Source organism: Hippopotamus amphibius, chromosome 9 (assembly GCF_030028045.1).
Source record: "Hippopotamus amphibius kiboko isolate mHipAmp2 chromosome 9, mHipAmp2.hap2, whole genome shotgun sequence".
Classification (NCBI taxonomy): Eukaryota; Metazoa; Chordata; class Mammalia; order Artiodactyla; family Hippopotamidae; genus Hippopotamus; species Hippopotamus amphibius.
In genome coordinates this window covers 10,632,897-10,649,013 of record NC_080194.1, presented here as the reverse complement: position 1 = coordinate 10,649,013, position 16,117 = coordinate 10,632,897, and the positions used below count along the sequence as shown (strand labels likewise).

At 40.9% G+C, this 16,117-nt stretch overlaps 1 protein-coding gene across 3 annotated transcripts in view; it reads left to right on the top strand.

The window, feature by feature from the left end:
• LDLRAD3 (low density lipoprotein receptor class A domain containing 3) overlaps positions 1-16,117 on the top strand; it is a 247,447-nt gene that overhangs the window by 115,497 nt on the left and 115,833 nt on the right. The window lies entirely within an intron of this gene.

Here is a 16,117-nt window from a genome sequence, read left to right as displayed (position 1 = left end):
GTGGTCCATATATACAGTGGAATATTACTCAGCCATTAAAAAGAATGAAATAATGCCATTTGCAGCAACATGGATAGACCCAGAGATTATCATACTAAATAAGTCAGACAAAGACAGATATCATATGATATTGCTTATATGTGAAATCTAAAAAAAAGGTACAAGTGAACTTATTTATGAGACAGAAATAGACATACAGACATAGAAAACAAACATGGTTACCAAAGGGGAAAGGCGGTGGGAGAGGGATAAATTAGGAGTTTGGGATTAGCAGATCCAAACTACTATATATAAAATAGATAGATAACAAGATCTTGCTGTATAGCACAGGGAACTAGATTCAGTATCTTGTAACAAACCACAGTGGGAAAGAATATGCAAAAGATTATATATATAATATATATATGTAAACTGAATCACTTTGCTGTATACCAGAAACTAACACAACATTGTAAATCAATTATACTTCAAAAAAATAATAAATATGCTCTTGGAAAAAAAAAATGCAAGGAGCATCTCTGTGTCCAGAGTCACACTCAGCAGCTTCAGTAAGCTTCAGGTGTGCCTTTCTCACCTTTCATGCAGTTCCAGCTCCCCCAGCAATTTGCTTTGTACCTGCCGCGGGTCCCTCTGGTCACTGTTCAGTGTATTCTCTTTCCTTTCCCTTAAGTGTTTAGACTGCTGGAGCCTTTCTAACTGTAGTTAGCTTTGGACAGATTTACACATTTATCTTCTGCACTTACGTATTTTAATAACCCTTTTTTCTTCTGATTATTGTAAAGAACTTGTGAAATATAGAAAAGTATAAAGAGGAAAGCAAACTGCCTAGAAGGGAACACTGTTAATATGTGGGCTATTCTGTGATAGTCATCCCCCCATCCATTATCTACCTATCATCTATCATCCATCTATCTATCTATCTATCTATCTATCTATCTATCTATCTATCATCTATCACCTATCTATCTATCTATCTATCTATCTATCATCTATCTATCCATCATCTATCACCTATCTATCCATCATCTATCACCTATCTATCTATCTATCTATCTATCTATCTATCTATCTATCATCTATCTATCTATCATTTATCTAATCTCTCTTCTCTAATATGCTTAATTGAGGTGTTCTCTTTATTGTGATCATTTTCTCATTTTATTAATTTTTTTTCAGAACACAGGTTTTAATGACTTCAGTGATTGTTTTGATAAATTGATTTTTCCTTACCCTGTTGCTTCTATGTTAAGTCCCTGAGGAGGAGGGTGACTGTCTCCTGTGTTCTTTATGTCTTTCCAGGGAGCAGTCATTGCTGTACTGTCCCAAGAGGGACACAGAGAGTTTATAACTCTCCCGTGTGCCTTCTCCTGTTACCTTATTTCATCTTCTGGGTCTCAAATGGCAAAGATATGGCCGAGCTGCTAGAAAGTTGAATGGTTAGTAGAGTGGCTGAGCCCCAGCATAGCAAGGGTGGTGCATCTCTAACGGGGTAGCGGCCTGACTGAGCAAAATGGCTCTGGAGCTGGGGTCTGGCTTCAGATTTGTTTTTGGCCCTAGGGAAGCATGAGCTGGGCATCTTACATAATCCCCTTACACAGTGGTTTTCTCTACAATGAGGGTACTGATAGCCTGCTTTCTGGGTTTGTTGTGAGGATTCAGTGAGATAATACCCGAAGAGTGCTTAGTGTGGTGGCTGGTCAGGCTAATTGATTTTAAAAATACACAGTGGCTTAAAACAAAACTGAGTGATTAAGGGGAAGACCATATTTATTAGGATTTTGCCTTTGGTTTTGGATGGTTAGAAACGTACTTCTTTTGCCACACCCATAACTCTGAGATACATCAGGTTTTGTTCCAGAAGACCACAATAAAGCGAATATTGCAATAAAGCGAATCACATGAATTTTTTGGTGTCCCAGTGCATATAAAAGTTATGTTTACACTGTGCTGTAGCCTATTAAGTGTGCATTTGCATTCTGTCTGAAAAAAGCAATGTACATACCTTAATTAAAAAATACAAAACGAAAAAATTGCAATAATAACATCAGAAATCACTCATCACCAATCATCATAAGAAATATGATAATAATGAAAAAGTTTGAGTTACCAACATTGTGACACAGAAACACAAAGTGAGCAAATGCTGTTGGAAAAATGGTGCCGATAGACGTCTCCATGCAGGGTTGCCACACACCTTCAACTTGTAAAAAAGAAAATGCAGAATCTTGGAAGTGCAGTAAAGTGAAGCACAGTAAAATGAGGTCTGCCTGTATTCCATTTAGTCCTTTTGTAAGTGTGTATCAGCTTGATCTCAGCTTCCTGCTGTCCATGGGGAGCTTCTCATGGAACATGGGAGTTTCATATATATCATCGTACATGTGTACCAGAGAGTAATTCAATGGCAATAAAAGCCAGTGTGATGCATCACAGTATGTACATTCTAAATGTGTCCTCCTATGCACTCTTTGCCGCAATGAAACACCCCCAGTGTGATTTAAACGTTTGGATATTGGTCTTTAATTGTCTAAATGAGTAAATTATATTCATTCTAAATTGTCAGTGGGAATTAAGCCAGCATTTTCCTTTGCCATTTGAAAAGAGTGGTTCTAACTCACTATTCTGAAAACTGGTAAATAAAAGGAAAGAATCAAGCATTTTCCCTCCCTTTCATATGTGAATTCTACTTCTGAGTAGTTAAATAGCTGACTTAGGAAAGTTCTTTTTTATTGAAGAACACCAGCTAATAGAAGAATGGGAGAATTAAAGTGTGTCTATTTTCTAACCCCTAATGAAGAAATGGGTCATCAATGGCTGCTAAAACCATTAGATGAAAAATTGAAAGGGAGCTTTATAATGGATGGATCACGCAGAAAAGCCCCAAACCAGCAGTCAATCTTCTCACAGATGGCTTTGCATCAACGTTGCACTGCTGCAAGTGGATTGTAGAAACCTTACCACTCTGTGGATCTCTTTATATTAATTATAACGGTCTTCCATAGTCCATCTTCATGCTTTAGAAATCTCAGAAGACAATGTTTTAATTTTTGCTTTACCTTTTCAAGTATATTTAGAAAAAAAAACTCCAGAGGAGAAGAATCGTTTATTATATTTACCCAAATATTTACCATTCTGGTTGCTCTTCCTTCATTCCTGATGTTCCAGGTTTTTTTCTGGTATCATTTTCCTTCTGTCTGTAGAACCTCCTTTAGCAATTCTTTGAAAGCAGGTCTGCTGGCAACAAATTCTCTTAGTTTTCTTGCATTTGAGAATGTCTTTATTTCACCTGCTTTCCTGAAGGATGTTTTTACTGCGTATAGAATTCTGAGGTGGTAGTTCTTTCTTTAAAGCCGTTTTCAAATGTTGTGCCATTTCCTCTGGCTTCTTTTGCTTCCAGTGAGAAATTTGCAGTTATGGTAAATTGTTTTCTCTTAGAGAATACACCACTTTTCTCTGGTTGCTTTGAAGATTTTTTTGTTTTGTTTTGTTTTTAGTTTTTACCAGTTAGATGATAGTGTGTCTGGGTATGTGGATTTCTTTGTTTATCCTGTTTAGGTTTCTCTTTGAATCTGTAGAGTTTTGTCTTTTGCCATACTTAGTACATTTTCAGCTAGTCTCTCTTTTTTTAAAAATTTATTTATTTATTTATCTATTTATTTATTGGCTGTGTTGGTTCTTCATTGGTGTGCATGGGCTTTCTCCAGTTGCGGAGAGTGGAGGCTACTCTCTAGTTGCAGAGAGTGGAGGCTACTCTTTGTTGCGGTGAGCGGGCTTCTCGTGGTGGCTTCTCTTGTTGCAGAGCACCGGTTCTAGGCACGCGGGCTTCAGTAGTTGTGGCTCACGGGCTCCAGAGCGCAGGCTCAGTAGTTGTGGCACACGGGCTTAGTTGCTCTGCGGTTCATGGAATCTTCCCGGACCAGGGATCAAACCTGTGTCCCCTGCATTGTCAGGCAGATTCTTAACCACCACACCACCAGGGACGTCCTCTCTCTCTTTCATAAGATTGAAATATAGTTGATTTACAATCCTCTTTCTCTTTTTCTTGTGGGATTCTGATAACAATTTTAGATCCCTGAAACTCTTCATTTTTTAATCAATCTTTTTTCTTTTTATTGTCCAGATTGGATAATTTCTATTACTCATGTGTCAGGTTTACTTTTCCCTCTGTCATCTCCAGTCTGCTTTCGAGCCCATGCAATGTAGTTCTTTTTTATTTCAGTTACTATATTTTTCAGTTCTGAAATTTCCTTTTGGTTCTTCTTTATATCTTGTGTTCCTTTGCTGAGACTTTCTATTTTCTGTGTGTTTCGAGAGTGTTTCTGATTGCTTGTTAGAGTATTTGTATAATAGCTGCTTTAAAGTTTTTGTCACAAAACTCCAACTTTTGCCTTATCTTGGTGCTGGTGTCTGTTGATTATCTTTCCATGAGAGTTGGGGCTTTCCTGTTTCATGTGCCAAGTAATTTTGGAGTGTATTTTGGTTATTTTGATGATCATGTATGGCACTTTGGGTTTTGTTTAAATCCCACAGAGAAGGCTTATGTTTTTGTTTCAGTGGACAAATGACCCTGTTGGGGTCAGGCCCCAAGTTCCTAACAGCCCTCTGTGGGTTGTGGTTGCAGTTGTTTTCAGACTGCTTTTGCAGTGCTGCTTGGATCTGTCCTGTGTCTACACCTCCCAGTGGCCCGTCTGGGACCAGGGCAGTAGTCTGTGTGTTCAGTTCTCACTGTCTTTGGTGTGCTGATTGAGACCAGATCCATGCATGTGCAGCTGGGGGATCAGCCTGGGAGTTCAAAAACAACTTTATGAAATTGCTTTCCCAAGTTCCTCCCTCTCCATGATCTCTCTAATATTTGCTGGTTTCCTGGGAAGTCTGAGAGGGGGAGAAAGAGGGTAAACTTACCACCACTTCAGTGCTGGTTCAGATTTTGGTCCTCTTCCCCAGTTGGTCTGCTCCTTTACTTTTCAGAATCTGTGAGTAGCTGCTCCATGTATTCTGTCCAGGTTTTCTTTAGCTGCATTCAGTGGGAGAGCCAGGGTGTGGTGTGATAGCTGCATCTGACCCGGAATTGGATCCTCCCGCAAGTCAGTTTGAGCATCCCATGAAAAGAGACAACCAGACATTTGCCTTCTGATATGACGCAAAAGGAACACACATCACCTCTATGTGGTATCTCTGCCCCCAAACATCCAACCTATATCTGATTGAGCCTCTAAGTCTGTCTTAGTCAATTCAGGCTGCTGTAATAGAACACCAAACACCGGGTGGCGTACACCACAGAAACTTACTTCTCACAGATGTGAAAGTCCAGGATCAGAGTACCAGTGTGGTCAGGTTAGTGGTGTGGACCCTCTTTCTGGTCATAACCTCACATGGCCTTCCTGTGTGTGTGCACACAGAGAGAGGAATCCTCCTCATCTTATAAGGGCGCTTATCCCATCATGAGAACATCACCCTCATGACCTCATCGAACCCTCAGCACCTCCCAAAGACCCCACCTCCTAATTCTATCCATTAGGGGTTAGGGTTTCCACATGTGAATTTGGGGGAAACATGAACATTCCGCTCTTAACAGTAACCACTAGTTCACAGGAAATTCAGAGACAGAGGAATATGTTAGTGACCTTGTGGCTAAACAAACTGCTGGATTCAGAATGTGGAACACTCTGCACCACTTGGTTTCATCCACAAATAATAAATTCTAAGAAAAAAAAATAGAGGAAAGGGGAACCTACAGATTCAAAGAGACTAAGAAACAAACCGACCAGTTGTAATATGTGGACACTGTTTTAACCTTGATTCAGACAAACCAACGGTTTAAAAAATTGAGATAGTTAGGAAATCTTGAATTGTGATCATATATCTGATGATATTAAGGCAATATTGTTAGTTTTTTACCTGTCAGGGTGGCATCCTGTTTATTATTTTTAAATAGTCCTTATCTTTGAGAAACATATACGGAGTATATGAAAGTGAAATTACATGTTATCCGGGATGTGTTTCAAGCCTTTCTCCTTGGCCCGGGGGATGTGGAATGATGGGTGGGGTAGGACTGAAACAGCGTATTGGTAATTTTTTTTTTCATTTTAATTATGGGTTTATTGCTTAGACACTGGAAAATACATTTTTTCTTTCTTTTTTTAAATTGAAGTATAGTTGATTTACAATGTTGTATTAATTACTGCTGTACAGCAAAGTGATTCATTATACATATATATACATTCTTTTTTAAAATATTCTTTCCGTTATGGTTTATCATAGGATATTGAATATAGTTCACTGTGCTATACAGTAGGACCTTGCTATTTATCCAGTCCATACATAAAAGCCTACATCTGCTAACCCCAACCCCCTGCTTCATCCCTCCTCTAACCCCCTCCTCCAACCCCCTCCCCCTTGGCAACCACCAGTCTGGTCTCTATGTTCCTGATTCTGTTTCTGTTACATAGGTAGGTTCATTTGTGTCATATTTTAGATTCCGCATATAAGTGATATCATATGGTATTTGTCTTTCTCTGTCTGACTTACTTCACTTAGTATGATAATCTCTAGTTGCATCCATGTTGCTGCAAATGGCATTATTTTGTTGTTGTTGTTTTTGTGGCTGATAGTATTCCATTATATATATGTACCACGTCTTGTTTATTCACCTGTCGATGGACATTTAGGTTGTTTCCATGTCTTGGCTATTTTGAATAGAGCTGCTATGAACATAGCACTGCATGTATCTTTTTTAATTATAGTTTTGTCCAGATGTATGTCCAGGAGTGGGATTGCTTGATCATATGGTAATTCTATTTTTAGTTTTCTGAGGAACCTTCACTCTGTTTTCTGCCATGGCTGCACCAACTTACATTCCTACTACACTGTAGGAGGGTTCTCTTTTCTCTGTACCGTCTCCAGCATTTGTTATTTGTAGACTTTTAAATGATGGCCATTCTGACTGGTGTGAGGTGGTACCTCGTAATTTTGATTTGCATCTCTCTAATAGTTAGTGACGTTGAGCATCTTTTCATGTGCCGGTTGACCATCTGTATGTCTTCTTTGGAGAGATATCTATTTAGGTCTTCTGACCATTTTTGGATCATATTGGTAATTATTAAAGCCAGGTGATCAGAACACAGGGGTTCCCTATGCCAGGCTCTATTTTTGTATGTAATTGAAATTTTCCGTAATAAAATGGTAAAAAGAAATAAAAGGTAAAGGAGGAGTTTTGTTGGGTGATGTCTTGACTTCAGCAAATAATTGGAGAGACATATTTTTTTTAAGAGCTGTTATTGAGTTACAGTTAACAGACAATAAACAGCATATATTTAGAGTGTACAATTTGGTGTCCCAATCTCCCAATTCATTCCCTACCAATCCTCCCCACTTTCCCCACTTGGTGTCCATATGTTTGTTTTCTACATCTGTGTCTCTATTTTTGCCTTGCATTTCCTCTTTCATAGTTGTTAGCATGTGCCTTATGTATTGAGGTGCTCCTATATTGGGTGCATATATATTTATAATTGTTATCTCCTCTTCTTGGATGGATCCCTTGATCTTTATGTAATGTCCTTTCTTGTCTCTTGTAACATTTTTTATTTTAAAGTCTATTTTATCTAATATGAGTATTGCTACTCCAGCTTTCTTTTGATTTTCATTTGCATGGAATATCTTTTTCCATCCCCTTACTTTCCGTCTGTATGTGTCCCTAGGTCTGAAGTGGGTCTCTTGTAGACAGTATATATATGGGTCTTGTTTTTGTATCCACTCAGCCAGTGTATGTCCTTTTTTTTTTTTTTTTTTTTTTGGCTTTTTATTGGAATATAATTGCTTTACACTGGCCGGGATGGGTAGGATGGGGGGAGTCGCGGGAGGGAGGGAATATGGGGATATGTGTATAAATACAACTGATTGACTTTAGTGTACCAGTCTGTGTCTTTTGGTTGGTGCATTTAGTCCATTTACATTCAAGGTAATTATTGATATGTATGTTCCTATTACCATTTTCTTAATGGTTTTGTTTTTGTTTTTGTAGGTCCTTTTCTTCTCTTATGTTTCCCGCTTAGAGAAGTTCCTTTAGCATTTGTTGTAGGGCTGGTTTTGTGGTGCTGAATTCTCTTAGCTGTTGCTTGTCTGTAAAGCTTTTGATTTCCCCGTCGAGTCTGAATGACGTCCTTGCTGGGTATAGGATTCTTGGTTGTAGATTCTTCCATTTCATCACTTGAAATATATCCTGCCACTCCCTTCTGGCTTGCAGAGTTTCTGCTGAGAAATTAGCTGTTAACCTGATGGGAGTTCCCTTGTATGTTATTTGTCATTTTTCCCTTGTTGCTTTTAATAACTTTTCTCTGTCTTTAATTTTTGTCAGTTTGACTACTATATGTCTTGGCATGTTTCTCCTTGGGTTTATCCTGCCTGGGACTCTCTGCACTTCCTGGACTTGGGTAGCTATTTCCTTTCCCATGTTAGGGAAGTTTTCAACTATAATCTCTTCCAATATTTTCTCAGGTCCTTTCTCTCTCTCTTCTCCTTCTGGGACCCCTATGATGTGAATGTTGGTGCATTTAACATTGTCCCAGAGGTCTCGTAGGCTGTCTTCAGTTCTTCTCATTCTTTTTTCTTTATTCTTTTCCACATCAGTGATTATCACCATTCTGTCTTCCAGGCCACTTATTCGCCCTTCTGCCTCAGTTAATCTGCTGTTAGTTCCTTCTAGTGTATTTTTCATTTCAGTTATTGTGTTGCATATCTCTGTTTGTTTGTTCTTTAATTCTTCTAGGTCTTTGGTAAACTTTTCGATCTTTGCATCCAGTCTTTTTTCAAAGTCCTGGATCATCTTCACCATCATTATTCTGAATTCTTTTTCTGGAATGATGCCTATCTCCTCTTCATTTAGTTTTTTTTCTGGGGTTTTATCCTGTCCCTTCATCTGGTACAAAGTCCTCTGCTGTTTCATTTTCTCTATGTTTCTGTGGCTGTGGTTTTCAGTTCCACAAGAGGAAATACTGCTGATACTGCTTGAAATTGCTCTCTCGAGAGACATATCTTTAAAGAACTTTATTTCTGTGGTTGTGTTTTTCCACTGTTTGCATTCATTTTGGGGGTGGGGGGGTGGGAATAAGCAAGGACCAGTGTTCCCTTCTAGAGGATCACAGTGCTGAGATTTTGCCCTTTCACTTCCTTGCTTTCTCCTTTTTACTGTGTTTGGCCTCTTCCTCCTGCCTTGTGCGCGGACATTCTTGGGTGGAGGTGAAGCCCTGGATCCACTGGCAGCAAGCTCTCCCCAGGTCCTCTGTCAGTGAGGGTGAGGACTCCTGCCAGGGCCTGAGATGGCAGGATGGTCTGGGTGACCACGGTGGAAAATATATTCAAGCTGGATCTTCTGCTGCTGTTTTCGGTGTAGTCGTGCTCAGAAAACCCACTGTGTCCTAGACTGTGTTTCTCCCACTCCTGATGAATTCTTGCCTGAGCCCCTGAAGAGCTGAATTGCTCAGCCAGTGTGTCTGTATCTTTTAATCACGGAGCCCCTTGGTGCTTGTGTATTTCTGCAGCTTCATTCATGTCAACCAGATTAGATTCTACGTTTCCTCTTCCCCTTCAGCAGATCCATGGGTGGAAGCCTAAAGGAGCTGTGCCTCACATCAGAGGGACTGGGTGCACAGAGGATGCTTACAACCCATGCTTCTGAGCTCCATCAGCAGGGTCCCCTTAAACGCTCCTGTGTGACCTGCTTCCTTAGGGAGTCGAGCCTGGGCTGGTCATTCTCCTGAGTGTTGGCACACCGTCTTGGGCCTCCTCCAAACGAATGTCAGCTAATCAGAGAGGCCTGCCTTGAACACCCTGTAAAAATGACTCCTCTCCTCCCCAGTCTCCCACTCTGTCTCCATCTCCTGCTTCACTCTTCTCCTCTGCACTTATCACTACTTTTTGTTTATTTTGTGCCATCTCTGCTACACCATGATGACCATGAGTTGGTTTTGTTGCATGGTTCCCAGCTGGACTCCCAGTGCCGAGTGTATGGTCTGATTCTGCCTTAGCATGCGATAAGTGCATGTGGAAGAAATTACACTTCTCATGCTTCATCTTCAGTGCACATTGACCTGTCTGTCTCCCCACTGGAGTGTAAGCTTTTTAAGAACAGACTGAGTCTACAAACAGTAAATGCTGGAGAGGGTGTGGAGAAAAAGGAACGCTCTTGCATTGCTGGTGGGAATGTAAATTGATACAGCCACTATGGAAAACAGTATGGAGGTTCCTTGCAAAACGAAAAATAGAACTACCATATGATCCAGCAATCTCACTGCTGGGCATATACCCAGAGAACACCATAATTCAAAAAGACACACGCACTCCAATGTTCATTGCAGCACTATTTACAATAGCCAGGACATGGAAGCAACCTAAATGTCCATCAACAGATGAATGGATAAAGAAGATGTGGTACATACATACAATGGAATATTACTCAGCTGTAAAAAGCAATGAAACTGGGACATTTTTAGAGACATGGATGGACCTAGAGACTGTCATACAGAGTGACATGAGTCAGAAGGAGAAAAACAAATATTGTATATTAACACATATATGTGGACTATAGAAAAATGGTACAGATCAGCCAGTTTGCAAGGCAGAAATAGAGACACAGATGTAGAGAACAAACATATGGACACCAAGTGGGGAAAGCGGGGAGGGCTGGGGGGGGAACGAATCGGGAGACTGGGATACCAAATTGTACACTCTAAATGTATGCAGTTTATTGTAAAGAATAGAGAAATGAAAAGTTAAAAAATATATATATATATGAAAAAAAAAAAAACATACTGAGTTTTCTTTTATCCCCAGCGCCTAGTAGAATGCTTCATTTACAGGAAATAGTCAGTAAATGTCTGTAGAATGAATGGATCAAGCAACTAATCAAACAAAGGGTTAAAGAAGAGAGGCGGTCAGGATATATTGTTAGCGTGAGCATGTACTGGTCTCTTTTGAGGTTTCAGATGTACACCCAGAGGGCACATTTAGGCTGCACATTGTTCATTCACCACAGCTCCTACGTTCTTTCAGACTCTCATCCTCTTTCCCCAGTTTCTATGCCAAACACCATGCAGGATGCCGCAGGGGATATAGAGAGGGGTCAGATGCAGGACCCTGGCAATGTTAAGGTTATACCCAAGCAAGGGAGGCAGAAAGAGTCCTACCCAAATAATCACATGAGGGTTGACAGTTGGGAGTGCTCTGAGAACCACTGATGGGAGAGATTACTTCCCTCTGGGCTCACCAGTGGGAGTTGTTGAAGGAGTTGGACCTAAGAGGATGGCTTCCATTTAAAAGTTGGCAATAGAGTTTGGTGGAGTCTTTCAGGCTGAAGGCCCAGGCAGAAGCAGGGAGGTGTGCAGACTGTGCAGGGCAAAAGGAGCCACTTGGCTGGCAATGTGGCTCTATGCATGTTACATTTCCACATGCTTTACCTATGTGATCTCATTTTAACTTGATACTATTATGGCTTTCTTTTTGTAGATATGGGAATGAGACATAGAAAGCTTAAATAACTTGCCTAAGGTCACAGAGTAAGTGGCAGAGTTGTGACATCAACCCAGGTAGTTTAAATCCAGGCTCCAAACTCTTAACCTCTATACTGTGTGTCCCCAATCATTATTATTACAGTACCTGCTATGGGTCCCGTGCGATTCTCAGATATTTGGGTGCGTTATCTTTTTTTTTAATTTTTATTGGAGTGTAGTTGATTTACAATGTTGTGTTAGTTTTAGGTGTACAGCAACGTGAGTCACTTATACATATACATATATCCACTCTTTTTGAGATTCTTTTCCCATATAGGGAAAAGGCCATTACAGAGAATTGAGTAGAGTTCCCTGTGCTAAACAGTAGGTTCTTATTAGTTATGTATTTTATATACAGTAGTGTGTATATGAAAATCCCAGTCTCCTAATTTATCCCTCCCGCACTCCCCCCTTGGTAACCATAAGTTTGTTTTCTACATCAGTGAGTCTGTTTTGCAAATAGGTTCATTTGTATCAATTGTATTATCTTAATTTTCACAGAATCTTAAGACAGGGGCACTATTCCTATTTTCATTTTCTAGATGACGAAATTGAGGCTTCAAGGAGTTAAAGCATTTTTCTAATGTCATGTGGCTAGTAAGTGGTAGAGCTGAAATTTGAACCCAGGTGGATTTCATGCCCTCACCGCTAATCATTACAGAGAAATGTATGCTTGGAAGTGTAGGCTGGGGCCGGTCATGAAAAGCTAACAGTCCAGTTAATACGTTCGAGGGATGTAATGTACAAATGATAATATAATTAACATTGCTGTATGTTATATATAAACGTTGTTAGGATAGTAAATCCTAACCGTTCTCATCACAAGGAAAAATTTTTTTTTCTGGTTATTTAATTTTGTATCTATATGACATGATGCATGTTCACTAAACTTATTGTGATAATCATTTCATGATGTATGTAAATCAAATCATTATGTTATACACCTTGAACATATACAATGCTGTGTGTCAATCATATCTCAGTAAAACTGGAAGAGAAAAAACAGAAAAGTTAACAACCTGGGATTGTATTTTATACCCGATGAGGAGCAGTTGATCCGGAGCTGAGTGCAGAGCGAGGTCAAGCATGGCTGGAGCCTGGGGAGCTGGGACATGGTGGTCCCTTTAATAGGAGTAGGGCCATGGAGTGAGGGAGAGGTGGGGGAGAGGGGAGGTGGGCAGTTTCAGACATGCAGAGTTTGAGATGAGGGGACATTCAGGCAGCGGTGTCCACGAAGCATCAGGAGGGAAGATTTGGGGAGCCATCCACAGAAGGGCGGTGGTTAAAGTGGTGACATCGAAATTGGAGGGAGGCTGGGGGTTTGGACAGGAGGTAGGCAGGCTCAGGAGGCCTCTGCTAGGAGGAGGAAGCAAACGGCCATTAGCAATGAATCCTGGTCTGCCACTGCGCTGCCTCTAGAGGGGTTCTGAAAATTCAGATGCTCCGTGTCCTTAGAGGCTGGGGAAAAGGCAAATGGGATTAAGGAACCTTTGCCTCGTCCTGCTTGACCAGACTCGGAAGAGGGGTTTGCTCTGAGACGTGGCTGCACGTGGCCCTGCTCTGCCTCGGGGCCAAGGGCTGCTAGGAGAGGTCCTGGGGGGTGGACTCCGAAAGGAAGGCAAGAACTTGCAGCTGGCCACAGAGAAGCCGCCTCCGCTTTGAAGACCGGGGCTGCCAGCATTTTGGAGCAGTGCTTGTTAATGGGTCCGATTATTTGCAGAGAGGTTCGGGGCCAGGCGTCCTCCATCCCAGAACAGAGCACGCCTCAGGGCAGCTCCATCTCCCCCAGTTGCCCGGTTCCCAGGGAAACGGGGGCTGGGAAGACAAGATCCCCACGGAGGCCATGAGGTTGGGATGTTCGGTGAGGAAGTAAGCGGTCACCCCCCGGGATGGAGAGCAGATGGGGAATGTGGGGGATGGTGGCCAGGAGGGTCTCATTGATGTGTTTTGTCAAGAACCCTTTGAGGTGGGAGAGGGGCCGACTTCACAGACTTTAAATGAATTAAAGGCGCCATTTCCTACGTCCTGCTGGAGACAGATTGCTTCATTTCCTGTCTTGAAGCTGGTCAGTTGCTTTTGGATGACTGAAGTGGGCCGGGGGTCCTTTCCTTCAGATGTGGTTGAAGTAAATGCCGCCAGTTAATTAACCACTGAGTCTGACCTTCTCACTCCTCCCTCCCTCTGGCGGGAAGAGACAACTCTTTCCTGAGTATTGTGGGCTGGGAAACAGATTCTTAGATCTCTTTGTTTGTTGTGGTAATAATAGCTGGGAAACTTTGGAGTCGCAGTTGAGTTTTTGAAGTTAAGTCTGCAGACAGTTTTCCATCCTTACTGAAATAAATACCGTAAAATGTAATGTTCCTCTTCCTAGTTAAGGGAGTAAAATGATACATTTTTTTCAGTGACTGGGAAACCTTAGGAAAGATGAAGAAAACATACATGTAGAGCACATTAAATACTGCTAAAAGATACAGAGACATAACATCCCAAAGTAGGAAGGGTTTCGTGAGCAGTCAGTGGGGTGTCTGTTGATCAGTTATGTTTCAGGTTCCTGGGGGAGGGTCCAGGGCATCACAAGAACCCCTAAGACTTGACTTCCAATCCCCCAGAGCCTGTAGGGTTGGTCCTACATGCACCCTGAATTTGGCTTAAGCCTGATAAATGCTGCAGAGGTCCTGGAAGAAATATAGTGAAACTTGAGCTGCCTAGGGTCTTTGGGGAGATTTTATTCTGGGTAAGTGCGTCTATCTGTGACGAGGATCTCTCTGAGATATGTCACCTCTTGCCTGTTGGCTTCATCAGTATCTATGTCTGTTGGTGACAGCACAGGGCCATTCTTAGGAACGTTTGTTTTTAGACTGGGCTATAATACAGGATTGGCTTTGGCTCCTTTTAAAACTTTCTGGTCTCTTTTGAAGCTATCTTAGGCTGCTCTGCTTTTGGAATTCTTAAGGTGGCTTTTTATAGCTTTGTGGTCCCCTCCCATGGTTGTCAGCTTTTATTTCTTTCCAGCAGTTTGTCTGAAGGTTGGCAACAGCGTCCTCTCTCCCTTCCAGTTTGCTGTGTCCTTGGGAACCGGAACACAAACTTTGTTGGAATTTATGTAAACGGAGAATCAATAGACCTGGGGAGGGGAAGGCTTGCGGGTCCTTCCTGAGGACAGTCCCGTCACTGGAAGGGCACCAGCATCCCAAAGTGTGTTGTGATGGCTCGGAGGCCTTTTTTTTTTGGCTTGCTGCTGGGTTTGGGGCGTGTTCCTCTAGCATCCTCTGCCTCTGTTTCTCTGCCCTGCGTTGGGGGTAGGGACACAGTGTTTTATGAGGAGCCCTTGACAAGGAGGAATTCCAGGTGTGGCTGTTTACCAGCGCGTACCTGTGTCCTCTGAGCAACTGGGCACCTAAGTGTGAAGGATACTAAAGACAGGGATCTGTGGGCCAGGGAGAATTTTGTGGGAAAAGAGAAAAAGAAAAGGAAAGTGAGTGATCACTGAGACATTTCTGCCAGACTAGACTCTTAAAAACTTTCAGCGGAGTCTTTTAAACGTACTGAAGAGGAAAAATAAAATTAAATGAACACCTGCGTTCCCAACAACCTGTTTTAAAAATCATAGTACCTATAGTTATGGTTATATTATTATAACTATATTTACAATAGTTAATAATACTATATTATTAATAATACAGCATAATATTATAACTATATTAACTATAGTTAATAATACCATATTATGTATTTGAAAGTTGCTAAGAGAGTAGATCCTAAAAGTTTTCATCACAAAAAAGATTTTATAACTATGTGTGGTGGCAGGTGTTAACTAGACTTATTGTGGTGATCATTTTGCAGTATATACATATAGCAAATCATTATGTTGTACAGCTCAAACTAATATGTTATATGTGAATTATATTTCAATGAAAAAATCATATTACCATATTGCTTTACTTGCTTCAGATCTTTAAAATAAAAAAGTGTTACCAAATATCAGTACAAGTCTTCAGTACACCCCTCTCCAACCCGATTCTTCTCCCTTCTCTCCAGAGGCATCCACTGTCCTAAACTTAGGGTTGTTTCTTCCAATGCAAGTATATATTTTTGTACCTTCAGTAATTGGTAGTATTCTTTTGCCTGGGTAACTTCTAAGTGGTACAACACTATGCATATTCTTATGTAACTTTTATATCTTCTATAACTTGCATATATCTTCTATAACTTCTCCCCTACTATTGTATTCGTGAGATTGATCCATCTTGATTCTGGTGCCTTCATTTTTTAAAATTTTGTATTCTTTTTTATTGAAGTATAGTTGATTTACAATGTTGTGTTAATTTCTGCTGTACAGCAAAGTGACTCAGTTATACACATATATGCATTCTTTTTTTATATTCTTTTCCATTATGGTTTATCCCAGGATATTGAATGCCTTATAGTTCCCTATGTTATACAGTAGGACCTTGTTGTTTATTGGTTCATTCATTCTTCACTGCTGTTCAGCGAGGATTGGCCCCTGGGCCAAATTGGCCTACAACCTGTTTTGAAAGTTACTTACTTCAAATGAATTTGTTACCCGTATAGCAGGT